Below are 17,036 nucleotides of genomic sequence, written 5' to 3'. Positions count from 1 at the left end.
GTGCCTTAGATAATCCAGTTGTTATTTTAAGATTTGGTACCTTAAAAAAAAAATCTCTACTTCAGAATCTCTATATGACTCTATTTGAGTTTGAGGAAATTTTTTTTTCATATCTCTAAATATTCGATGTTTATATTCTGCACTTGGAGAATAAGGCAGAAGGCGGGGGATTGATTTGAGTCTAGAACAATTAACCATATAACTAAATAAATGAATAGATGCTTTATTAAACAAATGTTTGTTGAGAACCTTCTAATATCCATCATCATAAGACATGGTTCTTGCACTCTGTGAAGTCACAGAACCCTAGAAAGGCTCGGAGTTCATCTCATTCCATCCCTGCTTCTATTTCAGTGCTGTCCAATAAGTTAACCATGAGCCACGCAGCGCTGTTGAGCACTTGAAATATGGCTAGTGTGACTGAAAAAACAAATTCTTAACTGTATCTAATTTGAGTTAATTGCAATTTAAATAGCCACGTGTGGCTAGCGGCTACCATATTGCACAGAACATTCTAGATGCCCTGCCAGTCACGGAGTAGCCACCAAAGATGGGATGATAGTGTTGAATCAGCAGCCATGCCGTGAAAACAGGAGACTTCCTGACACAGAGCCCAGAAAAGCATGCTTTCTGCTTAAATAAGCCTTTCCTAATGTAAATAGAACTCTCTATTAAAAATTAACCGTGCACAAGAAATTAACTGCAATTAGCATAATATGCTTTAAACAATGAAATAATATGGAGGGAGATTTAAAATGTAAATATATAGACGGCACAATTATTACGGCTCTATTTGCAGTAATTTTCAACTCTGGCAGCCATTAGTTCATCTAACCTGATCATTCTCAAGCCTAAGCAGGACGTGTCTTTGAACTCCTCTTGAACCCTTTCTTTACATCCAAAAACCGTTTGGAGCTTATAGGAGGTCTCATTTCTGTTTCACATTCCCCAGGTGCCCAGAGCCTTCTCTGGTGGCCGCTGCTGAGCTGTTCCTTCCTCCCTGACCTGCTGGCCTCTTCAAAGCATGGCCCGCAGATCAGCAACCTTGGCATTGCCCAGGACCTTGTGAGCTCGGGCCCCCACCAAGACTGTTAAATGAGATTCTGTGCTTTAATCAGATTCCCCGGTGATGCCTAAGCACGTGAATGAAGTTTGAGAAGTTCTGCTCTAGCAAGAAGCACATTTAAATGCTGCTTAGGATTCACCCACGAGAAGGGATTGTGTTGTTTTCCTTGCATTAAGGATATTACTTTTAAATTTTCCCCCAATGTTTTATTTTCAAGTTTTTCTTTCTTTTTTTTTTTTTTCAATGTTTATTTATTTTTGGGACAGAGAGAGACAGAGCATGAACGGGGGAGGGGCAGAGAGAGAGGGAGACACAGAATCGGAAACAGGCTCCAGGCTCCGAGCCGTCAGCCCAGAGCCCGACGCGGGGCTCAAACTCACGGACCGCGAGATCGTGACCTGGCTGAAGTCGGACGCTTAACCGACTGCGCCACCCAGGCGCCCCAAGTTTTTCAAGCATACAGAAGAGTTGGAAGAATTTGACAGTAAAACTAGTATACCTACCACCTATAATTCTGTCATCAGTATTTCACTCTGCTGGCTTCATCATGTATCTGTCCTTGTCTGCATCCTTCTGTCCATCTACCAATCCAGCTTACTTTCTCTTTTTTTTCTTTTGTTTAATGTTGATTTATTTTTTTTTAATTTTTTTTTTTTATTTTTGGGACAGAGAGAGACAGAGCATGAACGGGGGAGGGGCAGAGAGAGAGGGAGACACAGAATCAGAAACAGGCTCCAGGCTCTGAGCCATCAGCCCAGAGCCTGACGCGGGGCTCGAACTCACGGACCGCAAGATCGTGACCTGGCTGAAGTCGGACGCTTAACCGACTGCGCCACCCAGGCGCCCCATTGTTGATTTATTTTTGAGAGAAAGAGAGTGTGAGTGGGGGGGGGGGGGAGAGAGAGAGAGAGGGAGACACAGAATCTGAAGCAGACTCCAGGCTCTGAGCTGTCAGCACAGAGCCCGGCGCGGGGCTCGAACTCAGGACTGGTGAGATCATGACGTAGCCCAAAGTCGGACACTTAACAGACGGAGCCACGCAAGCACCCCTCAGCTTGCTTTTCCTGATGCATTTCAAAGTAAATTGTAGACAGCAGCACAGGTTTGCCTAAATAAACATTACTGGTATGTGTATCATTAACAGAGTTCACTATTTGATCACAGTTTTTTTTTTTTTCTCTCTTTCAAGGTAAAATTTTACACACTTAAGTGTGCAGAGAAGAAGTGTATGTTTTTTTGAGCTTTGACTATCGTATATTTGCATAGAAGTTTACTGCCCTTACTTTCTTGTGTCTGTCCCTTTCTGATAGTCCACAAAAACAAAAACAAAGGAAAAAGAAGGACAGAGCACAAACTGTCCATAGAATAGTCTGTGTTTCTCCAGCCCATCAGATGTCTCCCTTGGCCACCACTCGCCCCCTCGCGTGACCTGAGAGTCAGACTCTGCTAAGAAGTCCACCTTACATCAAATTGGATGCTTTATTCGACACCCGCCTTAGGTTCGGACTTGATATCACTGCTTTTAAAGGGACTTGTGTTCCCTTTTCCATAATTAAAACTTTTGAAATACATAAAAACAGACACTAATGACGTTTGAAAATTATAGTGGATTTCCTCGCTTAGAAGCTTTTATAGATCCCCTCTTATCTTCTGCCTTTTTCTCCCTTTTCTTCTCTAGCCCCCTTAACTTGAAGTCCAGTTCAGAAGCCAAATGTATACAAACCTATTATCTTTCAAAGCCGCACACCCGTCCAAAATTATTCCTCGTTAGGGAAAGTGACCTGTCACGGGAGTGTGCAAGCCCATCTTCCGCCAACCCCGAGACTAAGGGGATAACCGGAGGGGTGAAACCCAGAGGAGAGAAGCTCCAGGCCCCTCTCATGCCAGAGCTGGGAGTCATAGAGATCTACTGAACACTCTGTGCCCTTTCCGAGGGGCAAGAGAGCCAAGGCACAGCTAACTCCACACTTAAAGTTCTGAGGCAAACCTGACCTCACATGAATTCCTATACTGAGAATACTGACTTGGAACGCTTAGTGTGTGTCCTGATACAGTCTAGTGTTTTTATTAACACTCTCTTCTCCATTTCGTGGATGAGAAAACAGACAGAGAGATTAAGTCATTTTCCTCAAGATCCAACAGCCGGAAAGGGCTAGAGCCTGGATGTGGACCCGGCCAAGTGACTCCAAGGCCTCTGTTCTTTCCCTCTGTCCAGAGGGAGCCTTGAACCTCTAGTTCTTATGTTAAGTAAAGGAAATTGGCACGATCCTCCCGCTCAGAGAATCTGTTATGTTTCCTGGTCATAAATATTTTAGAGCCTGGCTGATATGGAAAAGAATGAGAACTCAGTTATGACTATTATGTTATGTATCCTTTTTTGGGTGGCACATGGAACGCTTAAGACCAGTTGGTTCTCTTACTAAAATTAAATCTAAAAATCACATAGAAAGTCCTTCCCTGGATGTGGCCTATATGTCTCTGCTGTTGTGTCCTATCGGGTTAACCAACTTAGCCAGGGACCCAGTGATCATACATGAGAGAGAGCAGAAACTTTAGGCCCAGGGTCTCCTCATGGAGAAATAGGGTGATTCATTAAAATAGATGGCGAGACTGTTGGAGGAATCTAGATATGAAATCAAGAGAAATCTTTTTTTTTTTTTTAACTTGGGGACAGTAAAATAGAAGAAGAGGAAATTTTAGCCTGTTACCTCAGTAGCTTACCCATGTTAAATAATGGCTTTAGAGGGGGAAGATTAGCGTTAAGAAAAAAAAAACTGGGGAAAGGGCACCTGGGTGGCTCAGTCAGTTAAGTGTCTGACTTCAGCTCAGGTTATGATCTCACGGTTCATGGGTTCGAGCCCCGCATCGGGCTCTGAGCTGACAGCTCAGAGCCTGGAACCTGCTTCGGATTCTGTGTCTCCCTCCCTCCCTCTCTCTCTCTCTCTCTCCCTCTCTCTCTCTCTGCCCCTCCCCTGCTTGCTCTCTCTCCCCCAAATAAATAAATAAACTAAAAAAAAAAAAGAAAAGAAACTGGGAGAACAACTACAGAAGTAACGGTCTCTCCTGGACCGACAGGAAGGATAAGAAGAGATCACCTTGCTTTGCCGCGACTGCTATCGGGACCGTCCCTCCTCTTTGTAGACACTGAACACGGCATTTTCAGTACATTAAAAACTAAATGCAACAAAAGTACAAGGATAGTAGAATAGGAGTAAAACTTTAAAAATTTAAATATAAAAAAGAGTGACAAATAGTAAATTCAAAGAGTTAGGAAATATGCCAACTATACTTCCATTAAGAAAAATTCTTAAAAAAAGAGTGAGGAAAGAACAGAATCAGGAAGGACGAGTATACTAACAAACGACAGGGGAACCAACAGGAGGAACAAAATGGTGGGAGAAAGAGGAAATTGCATGTGAAGTGGCAAAGTGAAAGTTAAAGCAATTAGGAAACACAATTACTAAAGAGAACAATAAAAACATAAAATAAGCTAGGATGAGTAGTTAAAATAAATAACATCAGCTAAGAACATACTCACAAAGATGATAAAACAGATCAAGTGGTAATAAAATAAGGAAGTGGTATAAAGCCGTAAATTAAAGAACAATTAAAAAACACTAAGGGTAGAAAATTAACAGGCTAAAATGACAGTTAATAATTGTATTAATAACTAACACTTACTGACTTCTCATGTGCTAGGCACTTTATATGCATTATCTTATTTAATTCAAGTTTATTAAAACAAGTAGGACATTTCCAAATGGAAACAAAAAATGTTCAGAGGGAGACAAAACCAGGCATCAGAACAATCACAACAACAGAACGGAAGGTGAGCAAAACAGGCGTGTAGGTATCCGTTCCTGTTCCTTGTCCAGCGTGATTGATTTCGCTGTTGAAAATCTCAAGTACCTGGCCTGGCGCTTCCCACGTAGACTACGGGCTCTGCAAGTGCCTGGTGCTGTAAATGCCCCTTCTGTCCGCATCTTGTCCTACTGAGTTTGGCCTTTCCTACAGGCAATTCCTACCGATTAAAGTTCTCAAGCGATAGAATCCATAGCCCAGAATCTATGGCATTGGGCAAGGATCTCATGATCCCACTCAATTTAAAAGATTTAGCTCAGAGTTACCTTCTCCTAGAAGGACTTCCCCGTCCCTGCAGACTGGATCTACGTAGTACTTAGCTCACTGGGTTGGAATGGGAGTCCTTTTCTGATTGCTTTTCTTTCTCTCTAGGCCCCCTGATTTCTAAACAGAAGGACCCTAGTTTTGTATCCTAGCCTTCAATTCAGGCATGGTACATAGTAGGTGCTTAATGCATGCTTTTTGCATGGAGTATCCTTGAACCTGTAGTCAGGATGTTTCTCTTCTTCCCTTTCCCTCTCCCCTTCCCTTTATTTATTTTTAAACCAGCAAGAAGGCCTGTGACTGGATCTTCTGCTTGCCCAGAATCCCCACAAACACACATATTTTTGTGCTTCTGTTGTTCAGAATGTCTCTCCCACACACAAAAATGGCTGCTGCTGCTGCTGCTTCCTCTTTTTCTTCTTCTTCATCTCCCCCCCCCCCCCCCCGCTCCTCATCCTCCTTCCCATTTATCACAGCCTAGAATGCATCCTTTACCTCCAACTTCTCTTTCTTCTGGGACAGGTGTTGTCTCTGTGGCCTTGAGCTTGATCCACAGTTCATTCATTCGCCCATTCATTTGATTGGCAAGCATTTTCTTGGAATCGGTTATTACCCCATTACTGCATTGGGCATTAGGGCAGGGAAAATCAAGCAACTCTGCATCTCATCTAAGTTGATTGCTATGTTTCGCCTTCTTTGACCTTATTTTTTTGTGGCAAGGGAAACACAACTGATTAACATTCTTCACAGGTAGTTATATTTTGAAGAGAGTTTGGAAGTCATTTGATAACTTTCTCTTCTCTAAGCAAGAGTCCTACTTCCCTCCATCTAAGAAAGGCCTCCGACCTATATTTATTTGACCATTGGTTGCACTGGTTTGTTTTCCAGTGAGCTCTGGAGGTTGGCCAAGACCTTTCAAACACACAAGACAAAGACCTAAATCAGATGTGGACTTTCCCGCACACGCTTTGTCTAAATTTTACATTTACTTTTTTTTTTAACATTTATTTATTTATTTTGAGACAGAGAAAGTGCAGGGGAGGGGCAGAGAAAGAGGGAGAGAGAGAATCCCAAGCGGGCTCCATGCCGACAGTGCAGAGCCTGATGCAGGGCTCTAATCCATGACCTGTGAGATCATGACCTGAGCCGAAATCAAGAGTTGGACACTCATCCGGGCCACCCAGGCACTCCTGCATTTACTTTTTATTTTCTGATTAAAAATTAATATTTAACATAGAAAATTAGGAGAATGCAGGAAAATCACGTGGAAGGAAGTTACTGCTAACTTTTTGCTTTCCAGCTTTCTAGCATTTTGTGTGTAAGTATGTTTTGTGTAGGTGTAGAAAAGCTATGATCGTATCGAACGTATCATTTTGTAACCTACTTATTTGACTAAAAATATATTATGAATATTTTCCGTATCACTAAACATTTCTTCTCAAACATAATTTTAATAACCACACAGGAGTCTATTATAGGGAAAGTCCATAATTTACTTAATCAATCTGTACAGTGGACCATGCAAGCTGTTTTCTTTTCCTTTTTTTTTTTTTTTTTTACTATTATTAAAAACACTGTGGTAAACATCATAGCACAGAAGACTCACTGTATTTTTTCTGTTATTTCCTTGAATAAATTCCTAGAAATGGAATTGCCAGATCGAAGGATATGAACTAGTCTCAGGCTGTGGTGATGTATGGCAAATTTTTCTCCTGGAAACTTCTATGCATGTATGTTTCCCAGCAGCAGTTTACGATCATTCCTGCTTCCTCACTCTCAGGAACAGTGTCTTAGCAGTTTTTTTAATCTTTGTCAATTATCAAACTATAAAACGGCATCTCATTTTTATTTTAATTTAATTTGTATCTCTTTGATTACTCGTGAGATTGAACGTCTTTCATTTGTTAGCCTTGTATGAAATGTTCATCTTTTTGTATCGATTTCTAAGAACTTTTTTTTTTTTTCAACGTTTATTTATTTTGGGGACAGAGAGAGACAGAGCATGAACGGGTCAGGGGCAGAGAGAGAGGGAGACACAGAATCGGAAACAGGCTCCAGGCTCTGAGCCATCAGCCCAGAGCCCGACGCGGGGCTCGAACTCACGGACCGCGAGATCGTGACCTGGCTGAAGTCTGACGCTTAACCGACTGCGCCACCCAGGCGCCCCTCTAAGAACTTTTATACAAGAAGGTTATTATCCCATCGGGCACTTTTCCAACATGTAGAAAATAGAGAAAACTCTTCTTTCTCAGCAGAAGAGGGCTCTTGTGGAATAAGGCTCCAGGTCTCATTCTGTCTTGTTTTTGTGGAAAGTTCTTCAGCGTGAAAGGTGGATTTTTATCCTAGGAAAACTAAAGGCAAATCTATAAGTGATACTGGTGTTGATCTTTAAAAAATAATAATAATAATAACCCTGCGATCTGAATTCACTTACCATTTTCTGTATTTCTAGTCTATGAAAGAACTCAGCGCTATCAAGTAGAACCCGAGAGTTTTCTTGGAAAACCTAGAGATATATTAATCAGTCAAATGCTCCTGGACAGTTTACCCTAACACTACCAGAAGTATTAGGATTTGCCGAGTAAGTCCTTGGCGAGTTTGTACCCCGGATGAAGAAAGAAAGCTACAGACATTTAACAAGCTTTCTTATGACCTTAGCCCGACTTAGGTCTAAAACATGGTCTTCTGAGTGACAGGCTGTTTTCTGGTAGTTTGGCTGCCGTATCAGTCTCCTGGTATCTTGTCCTGCCACCTGTGAGGGAGCACATTCTTCTGGGCTGTTGAATTTTGACACATCACCGGCGCTGTCCCCCTCTGCCCTCGTGGTTCCATATCAGAGCACATACAGAAAAGCCAGGTCAGATTCCCAAGCCCACAGCACCAATGGAAGACTCCCACTGCGGAGGTTTCTGGAACAATGTAAAAGGGAAAAAAAAAAATTAAACTTTAAAAAATCAACCCACTCTCGCACCTGGTTGAGAATCCCCGAAGAAAAGAGGCCACTCCCCAGCATCCACAGAAGATCTCGGGGGGGCGGGAATCCATGAATTCTGAATTCTCCAGTCCATAGGTTGTTTTCAAGCCCTTGTTCTCATTTCTGTCAGTAAGTGGAATTCTCAAAACAACAATACCCTTCCTTAAATAAATTAGTGCCCCATTCTAGCACATTCCCCTCTACGTCCTCTGTCTGCATTCTCCCCTACAGCTCCCCACCGTATCCACCCCCCTCTTCTGTGAGCTGTAATGACCCTGCAAACACTAAATGGCATTTGAGTGCATTAAGCAGCAAACTCTCCGGTGACATAGCAATTATGACTCTGAAATAGATTTGGTGCGTCACAGAAGATAAGGGTTTTGAAAGTTTCTGTTGTGATTATAGCCTGTAACTCCCACAAATAACAGGCTTCAAAATAAGAGGCTGCCAGTGGCGCCTTTGTGGCTTTGTCTCAGTGATGGCACGTAAATTGCTATTAATGTCCTAAGTGTACTTGAATATGCCAGTCTTGGGGACGCAGAGTTGGCTCAGTGTCTCTCTCTACATGGCATGTCATTGTTGGTCTGATAATCTGGGGTAATTGCTGTCTCTTGGATGGTCAGAAAAGTGTAAGGGGCTTTAGCTTCCTGTGTGATGGTAAATAGCTTCCAGGTCCACACCGTGCGTGCGTGTGTGTGTGTGTGTGTGTGTGTGTGTGTGTGCGCGCGTGTGTGTGTTCTGTGCACGGCTACCGTTCATGGTGAAGGTGTGTATACAATCTCTGTGTGTGCCCTGAGTAAGTAAAAGCCTTTCAGAAAAGCCAAAGCAAAATCAGAGGTTACAAAAATAAAATGAAGAACTCGGGGCTGTGGAGAATCAGCCCGTCGGATAATTTATACCGAGAGTTAAAAAAAAAAAAGTGTTTAAAAATACCCTTTGCTTGCATTACCCAGATTTGGCCGTATGAGTAGATGCAATGTTCTGTTGTCTTACACAGCTCCTCTTTTCCAGTAGAAGCAGCATCTGTGTGTGTGTGCACGTGTGTGCGTGTTCCTGTATGCATTCTTCAGGTGTTGTGTTTTCTACGTGCGTAGTGGCTCTATGTAAATATGACAGAGTGTGTCGACATTTTGCCTGTTGGTGAACACTGTGTGTGGATGTGTGTTAAGTGTGGATGTGTGCTGGTTTCTGCAGGTCTGAGCGTAGAGGATGTTTATTCAGATATAAATACTTTTCTGCACTGAGGCACCTCTATTTAGCGAAATCAAGCTGAACTTATTTTCCTTGACTCTGCAAAGTTAAATAAAACAGATTTTTAACTCCTGATGTACATTTAACATAGGGACTCCGTAAGTCGGTGGGACGTGGAAACGTTATGTGTCACCGTCCTATGTGCACTTTTAACAGAAATAAGAAAGCAACCCAACGGATGAACTTGGAAACTCACACTACTTCATCTCCCATGTGAGCTGTGAAAGGGTCACCCAAAACCATCCTCTGTGTCTGAAGCGCCTTACAGGACGGTATTGATTGCGGGCCTTCACAACAGATGACTTAATAAACGATGAAGCTTAGACGGTGCCATCATAGGTCTTGATCTCAGAGTCGACCTCCATGTGCACTTGAGTCGTGTGGTGCAGGGTGCTGGCAGGGTGGCGCCCGGTGACCATGTGGCAGTCGATGGTCTTGTGGTTGGGTTTTGACGGGCACCCCTCGGGCAGCAGTTAGAGTGTGTGCGAGATAAGGTTGGAGGCAGCGACTGGTCATGGAGAGTCCGTGCTCCTCCCAGGTCGATGGCCACCAAATTTACTCCACAGGTCTTCGAGCAGGACCCCGCCTTTCCGGATAAGATGACTTAATATTAACTAGCAAGATGGCGCTACCCACAGTGGCATAACCCCAGGGCAGTAGAGCTTGTCTTGTCCAAAACCAAGTTTGGTGAGGTGGACTGAGGCTTAGGAGTGAGCGGTATCAGAATCCCCTAAAAGACTCTTTTGAGGCCATCTTGTGGCTCATAGGTTCCGGCATCGTCCTAAACAGCACAAAGATTCCCTGAAGGGGAACCACAGACACGAATCCCCTGCCTTCAGCCCTAAGCCACGCTTCGCGTGTGGTGCCCACACGTGTCACACAGCCCGACCTTTTCAAATTTGAAGTGTCTAAAATAGCGGCACAGAGCGGGGACTGCGTTTGGCAAATTCTAGTTTCTGAGTCCTAGTTTCCTCACCTCACAAGTAGGAATAGGAGCCCCCGCAGGGTTTGTGTACCATTTGAGACTCATCCACCAGAGCAAGAGAATCGCTACCACAATCCGTGCGTTACTGTGCAGTTATCACGGACACCGGCGGCCCGACGGCCTTGCACGCACAGGGCAGGCCGCCAACGGAAGCTTTCAAAGCATTCGTTTCTCTGTTCATCCAACTCGAGGACTTAACCAGGCGGCTCCCGGTGAGACGTGATCCCTGTTCTCTGAGGCCCTGTGGCTGAATGATCTGTGATCTCGTTGAGACTGAAGACGAACGCCATTCATATGGCCTGCAAGCCTTGGCATGATGGAGCCCTGCCACTCTCCGGCCCCATCTTGCTGCCGTGGCTGCTCTTCTCCTGGTTCCATTGCTTCTGGCCTCCTCTCAGTTCCGTGGAGCCTTGGGAAAGGATTCTCTCTCTGCCCAGTGGCCTCTTTGCCCCTCTTTCTACTTGTCTGTATCCGCTCACCTCTGGGCTGACTTCCCAGAAGCCTGAGTGCAATGAGGTCCCTACTATATTCTCTCCTCGCACTCACTACCACCTAGAATCTACGTTTGTCCTTTTGACAAGTTATCCAATGTCTGTGTCCCACGAGGCAGGACACATGAGGTGTGTCCCACGAGGTGGGACAATGTCTGTGTCCCACGAGGCAGCGGGAGAGCAGATGTCAGATGTGTCGTATCTACCACTGTATGCCCGGTGCGTAGCACGGGGCAGGCACTGGAGACGTATTTGTGGATCAGAATGAAATGGTGACCTTGAGGAAGAGCCGGTACTCACATAGACCTTTAAATAAATAAGAGCTGCATATGGTTAAAAGTCAACATGAAGGGTCAGAAAGTCGGGGGTCCTGGCATTTAGGGAAGTGGGTGATGGTGTGCCTTGAAAGAGGAAGGAGGTGGCTCTCTGGCCAGGCCGTGGAAGATGACGCGGGTTTCTAGAGGCCAGAGGACAGGGGCGGGCAAAGGCCAAGAGCCTCTCACTGGACTTCATCTGTAGAGCAACAGGGACCCTCACTTGGGCAGTGGGCGATCTGTTATTCAGCCGAAACTACTGAAGTCTCGGTTAGCAAGGGTATCTGTTCTCTACCAGGAACGGCTGATTTGTCTTAACATATACAGACCTTTCAGGGCAAAATCTCGAGGCTCGAGAAACTGCGGTGGGGCCTGCCTAGAAAGGGAGGGCATGGTGGGACCCGGCTGGAAGGTCACCAGGGACTGACCGAGTGGCAGGTGGCAACCAGGGAGGACACCCTCCGCGGTCAGGGGACCATGGAAACAGGGATTCTGGGGCCAGCAGCATGGGGATAATCCAAGCAGAGGGTTGACTCCGGGGAAACATGATGGCAGGTGGGAGTTGGTGAGCTGAGGCTCCAGAGCAAGCTTCGAGTTGCAAGAGCAAGTCACGATCTCGGTCTTAGCCGAGCTGGCAGAAATAGCGGGAATTTACGCGGAAGCTGGCCGTGGATTTGGCAGAGGTGGCTTTAGCCGCAGAAGAGAAGTACCTGCGCAAAGAAGCAGGTGCAAGAGGTCAGAGCAGGACAAGCAGCAAAATTGATTCTGAGTTGCCTGGGGTACCCGGGTGAGCCAGAATGGAATCTTTTGGGTTGAGTGTACCTGTTATTCCCCAGCAGGGATGCCCAGATCTAGTGAGTGTAGACACTGCACGGGACAGATGTACACTAAACAGTTACTTGTTGTTTATCCCGGCTTTGGGAGGCGTCCTCCTCCATTTTCTCTGGCGGCTCCATTCCCAGACCCCAAGGTGGTAGAAGCTGGATCTGCATGGGAGTCTCAGCCTCAGAGAGGATAAAGATGGGAAAAGCCCCTGCAGGCCACACAGGGACTGTGTCTGTTCCGTACATTTCCGTGAACCCCACTAAGCCGGAGGAGGCAACGGGGAGGCCAGTCCAGATGCCAGGCCCTCCCCGTGCCCTTTGGAGAACAGCCCTTGTTGACATGGTGAGCTAAGCTGTGGAGCCACGACAGGCAGGATCCAGTGTCTGGGTTTGTTGTTGTTTTTTTTTCCAACTGTTTTTTAAAGGAACAGTACAGAACAGTATGAATATTAATCATATAGTTCCTTATTTGGGATCTGGGGTGAAATACCAGATCTCCTTGATGTCTGCTGAGTAAGAGAAGAGTTCACTTCCTGGATGCAGACATCACCCTGCAACCTGGCACTGCCTCTGCCTTATCGCTTGAGTAGCTTCTCGGCGCTCACAAGCTCTTTCCTTGTAGTCAGACTAAACCGCGGAGGTCCCGGATCTGCTACCGTGGATCCCTCCAAGCCCACAATGGAGAAGGAACGTTGGAGTGCCTGCCGTTGAACGTTTATGTGCTTCTTCGTAGGCCCCTCCAAGAGATATTTATTAAAGTCTGTGCTGTGGCAGGCACTGTGACAGGCACTTCGGAAGCAAAGTTCCACAGCCCAGCCGTCGTGGTCTGATGAGTGAGGCAGACATATAGAAGAACACATGCAATATGGCCGCCCGGGTACTGTGATACAGGTGCATACAGAGAACGTGGGCGGGGGGTGGGGGGGAACCCGCAGGAGGAAGAGACATTGCCGGGGGCAGATAGGGGCACAAGGATACTTAACTTCAGTCTTGAAGAACAGTACAAGGTGTGAGTGGCATGTCATTGGATAATTGGGGTCTTCAAGGGGAAAGAAGCAGGCATGAACTGACTCCTCTGTTCCGGGAATTTCTTAGCAGCCTGCTAACGGTTGAAGTATGAAACACAAGGGTTGCGTTGGAGAGTGAGCAAGATCAAGGACATTGTGGGCCTGATGAGGACACTCAACCTCATCTGGAGGCTAATGAGAAGCCACTGAAGGTGAAAGAGGGAGATCACAATTACATGTTGGGAAGATCACTCTGGGGGCAGCTGGAGGGAGGACCAGAGGTTGTCAGAGTGGGCCGGCACCTACTAACCGTTGTCAGACTTTCCGGGGAAACTTTGACTGTTTTGTCCCCAAGGGCAAATGCTCGGGGTATAATCTTGGGAAAAGTGTGCGCATATCAGGAAAACATTGTTCTTCGAGCTTCTTGGAAAAGTGGTCGATCTAGGATGTGGCCCCGCCTAGTGAGCCAACATCCCTGCTGATGAGTGGTGGCTATGTGTGTTTGTCTGTGCATGCCTGTCCGCATGGAGAGGGAGCACACATCCCCGTTTCTTTTGTTTTTCTTCTGGCCGGCCCCACCAGTGCCGGGCCTTTGGGGGCCTGGAGCACGTCCGCCTCCCCACCCACGCCGAAGGCATCTCTGGTAATGGCATCTGGCCCATATGCACATCGAGCTCTCCTTGGTGCTGACATCAGCCAGTTTGTGGCACCTCAGCGTATTTCTGGGTTGCAAATGAGAGTTTCTTAGTGCCAGGCTTCGCTCGGGCTGTCACATCAGGTGATGAATTCTCTGCATCAACGGTGTGCTGCTAAGGTAAGCTCAGAGGAAGAGCGGGAAGGAGTGGAGGGTGGGACTAGCAGTTCTCAGCTCAGCAGCCACTGCTCTGGGCTGAAAGCGGTGCTGGATCCTCAACAGCAGGGGAGAGGCAGGTGGCCCTTGTTTGGGCTCGGGAAGGTGGCAGAGAGAGAGAGAGAGAGAGAAGTCGGGGCTTCAGGGACAATTCCGTGTTCTCGCGTTTGGTCAGGAGAACCCAGGTGGGTGTTCCCATCCCCCACTGCCCCATCCCTGGCCTCAGAGCTCACTGTGCCTCGTCTGACTGCGCCTTATCCATTAGAGGGGGTCCCAGCAACATTGGGTATATATCAATTCATTCGGCCAGATTCATTCGGGCAGGATGTGGAGTCCGCAGTCGTTTGTTTGTTCTGAAATGTTCCCAGATCCCTTTCTTTAATTTGTGTTTGCAAGTCCGGGTTTTCTTGTCTGGGACACCGTGTGCATTTTGTCCTAATTGTGTATTCCTTTGGCTTCCTCCTCCAGGAGGTTCCATGATGAGCCCGCTGCTGGCTTAGGCCTCATCTGGTGGAATTAAATGTGAGATCAGGCCCCGCTTCCAGGCCACAGGCCGCAGAATTTCCTGTACGACTAGCTGCGAATGTAAAGGCTCCTGCAGGAGGCATGTTCCTAGAGATAACAAGGGCACACTTGGTTTTGCAGATTTCACCTTCCCACCCCCGTGAGGCCTCAGTGCGTTTCCGACATCAGCATTTTGAAGGGAGTGTGTCTGTTCTAAAGGGAGGTTTGCATCCGAAGATGAGCGAAGGCGGAAGTTGGGGCGCAGAAGAAAAATCAGGAGGAAAGTCTTATTTCTTGCCACCCCCCGCCCCCACGGTCGCTAATGAGACCATCCTCCCTGCTCCCTGCGCCCGCCCCAGAGATAAATAAACACACAAAGGCGGAGTTTCCTACTTAATATGCACCCGCAGTCAGGAACCGGGAAGGAATTGCTCCCCAGGGTTAACGTGGCAGTAAGCGAGGTCAGCTGTTTCCCAAGACGGAGCAGCCTCTGGACGGCTTGCATTAAGGCTGGAACAGCGCCGCCGAAGCAGCCAGAGTGATTTACGGGAAACCTGGCGAAGTTGGGCTTGCTCGCAGTTTCTGATCACGGAGGTTTTAGCGGGGGGCGCGGGGGTGGGGGGAGTAGTTACAGGAATACAGGACTTCAGTGTTAATGCTGAGGGGCCCCGGGCACAAGGCGATAGCTGGCCGCCCGATCTGAAGTTGTGTGTGTCTGCGTGTGTGTTTATGGATAGAGGGGGAGTGAAAGAAAAGAGATTGATTTTATTTATTTTTAAGAGGTCTTATATATTCTTCCTCACCGGGCCAGCTAGGATAATTAAGATGCCAGTTTTGGTATCAGCTTGAACTGATTCCTGTCTCTACCATCTGTGAGTTTCCTGTACCCTCTGGCATCGTGTGCGCTGGTCCGAGAAAACAAAACTTTTTCAAACGTCTCCTGCTTGAGTTATTTCATCTCAGACACACGAATCAAAAGGAGTCTCCTGGAATCTTCTGGTCAGTCCAGGATGCCTTGCCAAATCCCTCCGAATGAGACACCGCCGGGCTCATTTTCTCTACTAATGGCTTTACTTTGGGCACCGCTTATTATTTTAATGAAATTGAAGCATGGCTAAATAATCGTAAGAGTAGTGATATATTAAGAGCGCGATGTGGTGAAACGTTTTTGCGCCTTGTACTCTGACGTGGACGTGGACTGCTTCCCTGGGGTTTCCACATCTACACGTCCCCGGCCAGGTCGATTCCAAGATACGTGAGTCTTCTCTTCTTGTGCGAGCACTTTATTCTCTGCCTCATGACCCTGTACTTCAGGAAGCCCTGTGAAGTTTTCTTAAAATCCTGTACTACTCAGCAAACACACACACACACACACACGCACACACACACGCACACACACATACCCCGCCATTTACTTATTTATCCATCTATCTCTGCTAAACACACACATATAAAAAAGGATTCTTAAGACAGGTATCAAAATGGTAATAGTTGGCTATCTTTGCGCAGTAGGATTTTGAGAGTTGCGCATTTTGTTTTTCATGCTTTTTCTATTTTCCAAATATTACATTGCATATCCAGTTGCAAATACTGTATTTGAAAATCTTATATAAGCTTATCTTTTGTAATCAGAAAAGATAAATGACATTAAAGAATTTTCTTTGGGGTAAAATGAGTATAATCGCTGTTCCCACTCCTCCTAAAATGGCACCAGAATATATACGTTCTTGGTCGGGAAGAGAGACTAACCTCTTGCCACCCCTGTGACAAACCTGCGTTAGGAAACTGAATTAATATGATTATGATCATATGACAGAGTATTGGCCCCAGAAAGATGGTTGTATATTTTTATACAACCCAGAAAGAATTGTTGTATATTGTTAAATATTTTTTTGTATTTTTATTTTTTTTACATTTATTTATTTTTGAGAGACAGAGAGAGAAAGAGCATGAGCAGGGGAGGGGCAGAGGGAGAGGGAGACAGAGAATCCAAAGCAGGCTCTGGGCTCTAAGCTGTCCGCACAGAGCCCAACATGGGGCTCAAACCCATGAACCATGAGATCATGACCTGAGCCGAAGTCAGACACTTAACCAACTGAGCCACCCAGGCGCCCCAAATGTTTGTTTGTTTGTTTATTTATTTATTTATTTATTTATTTTAATTTATTTTTTAATGTTTATTTATTTTTGAGACAGAGCATGAATGGGGGAGGGGCAGAGAGAGAGGGAGACACAGAATCGGAAGCAGGCTCCAGGCTCTGAGCCATCAGCACAGAGCCCCATATGGGGCTCGAACCCATGGACGGTGAGATCGTGACCTGAGCTGAAGTCGGACGCTTAACCGACTGCGCCACCCAGGCGCCCCAAGATGGTTGTATATTTTTATACAACCCAGAAAGAATTGTATATTGTTAAATATTTTTTTGTATTTTTATTTTTTTTACATTTATTTATTTTTGAGAGACAGAGAGAGAAAGAGCATGAGCAGGGGAGGGGCAGAGGGAGAGGGAGACAGAGAATCCAAAGCAGGCTCTGGGCTCTAAGCTATCCGCACAGAGCCCAACATGGGGCTCAAACCCATGAACCATGAGATCATGACCTGAGCCGAAGTCGGACACTTAACCAACTGAGCCACCCAGGCGCCC

General features: G+C 46.1%; 1 protein-coding gene and 2 long non-coding RNA genes across 4 annotated transcripts in view; 2 read left to right on the top strand and 1 right to left on the bottom strand.

Annotated features, from left to right (window-relative positions):
• PBX1 (PBX homeobox 1) overlaps window positions 1–17,036 on the top strand; it is a 298,342-nt gene that overhangs the window by 273,350 nt on the left and 7,956 nt on the right. The window lies entirely within an intron of this gene.
• On the bottom strand, window positions 6,755–8,299 carry LOC123382697. Its single transcript, XR_006591433.1, has 3 exons — window positions 8,163–8,299; window positions 7,626–7,697; window positions 6,755–7,542 (listed from the first exon to the last, which is right to left on the bottom strand). It is a non-coding gene; the product is annotated as an uncharacterized LOC123382697 (long non-coding RNA).
• On the top strand, window positions 8,443–15,329 carry LOC123382698. Its single transcript, XR_006591434.1, has 2 exons — window positions 8,443–13,851; window positions 14,356–15,329. It is a non-coding gene; the product is annotated as an uncharacterized LOC123382698 (long non-coding RNA).

This window comes from Felis catus, chromosome F1 (assembly GCF_018350175.1).
Source record: "Felis catus isolate Fca126 chromosome F1, F.catus_Fca126_mat1.0, whole genome shotgun sequence".
Lineage (NCBI taxonomy): Eukaryota > Metazoa > Chordata > Mammalia > Carnivora > Felidae > Felis > Felis catus.
Note: the sequence above shows the minus strand (reverse complement) of the source record. Positions and strands in the feature narration are given on the sequence as shown.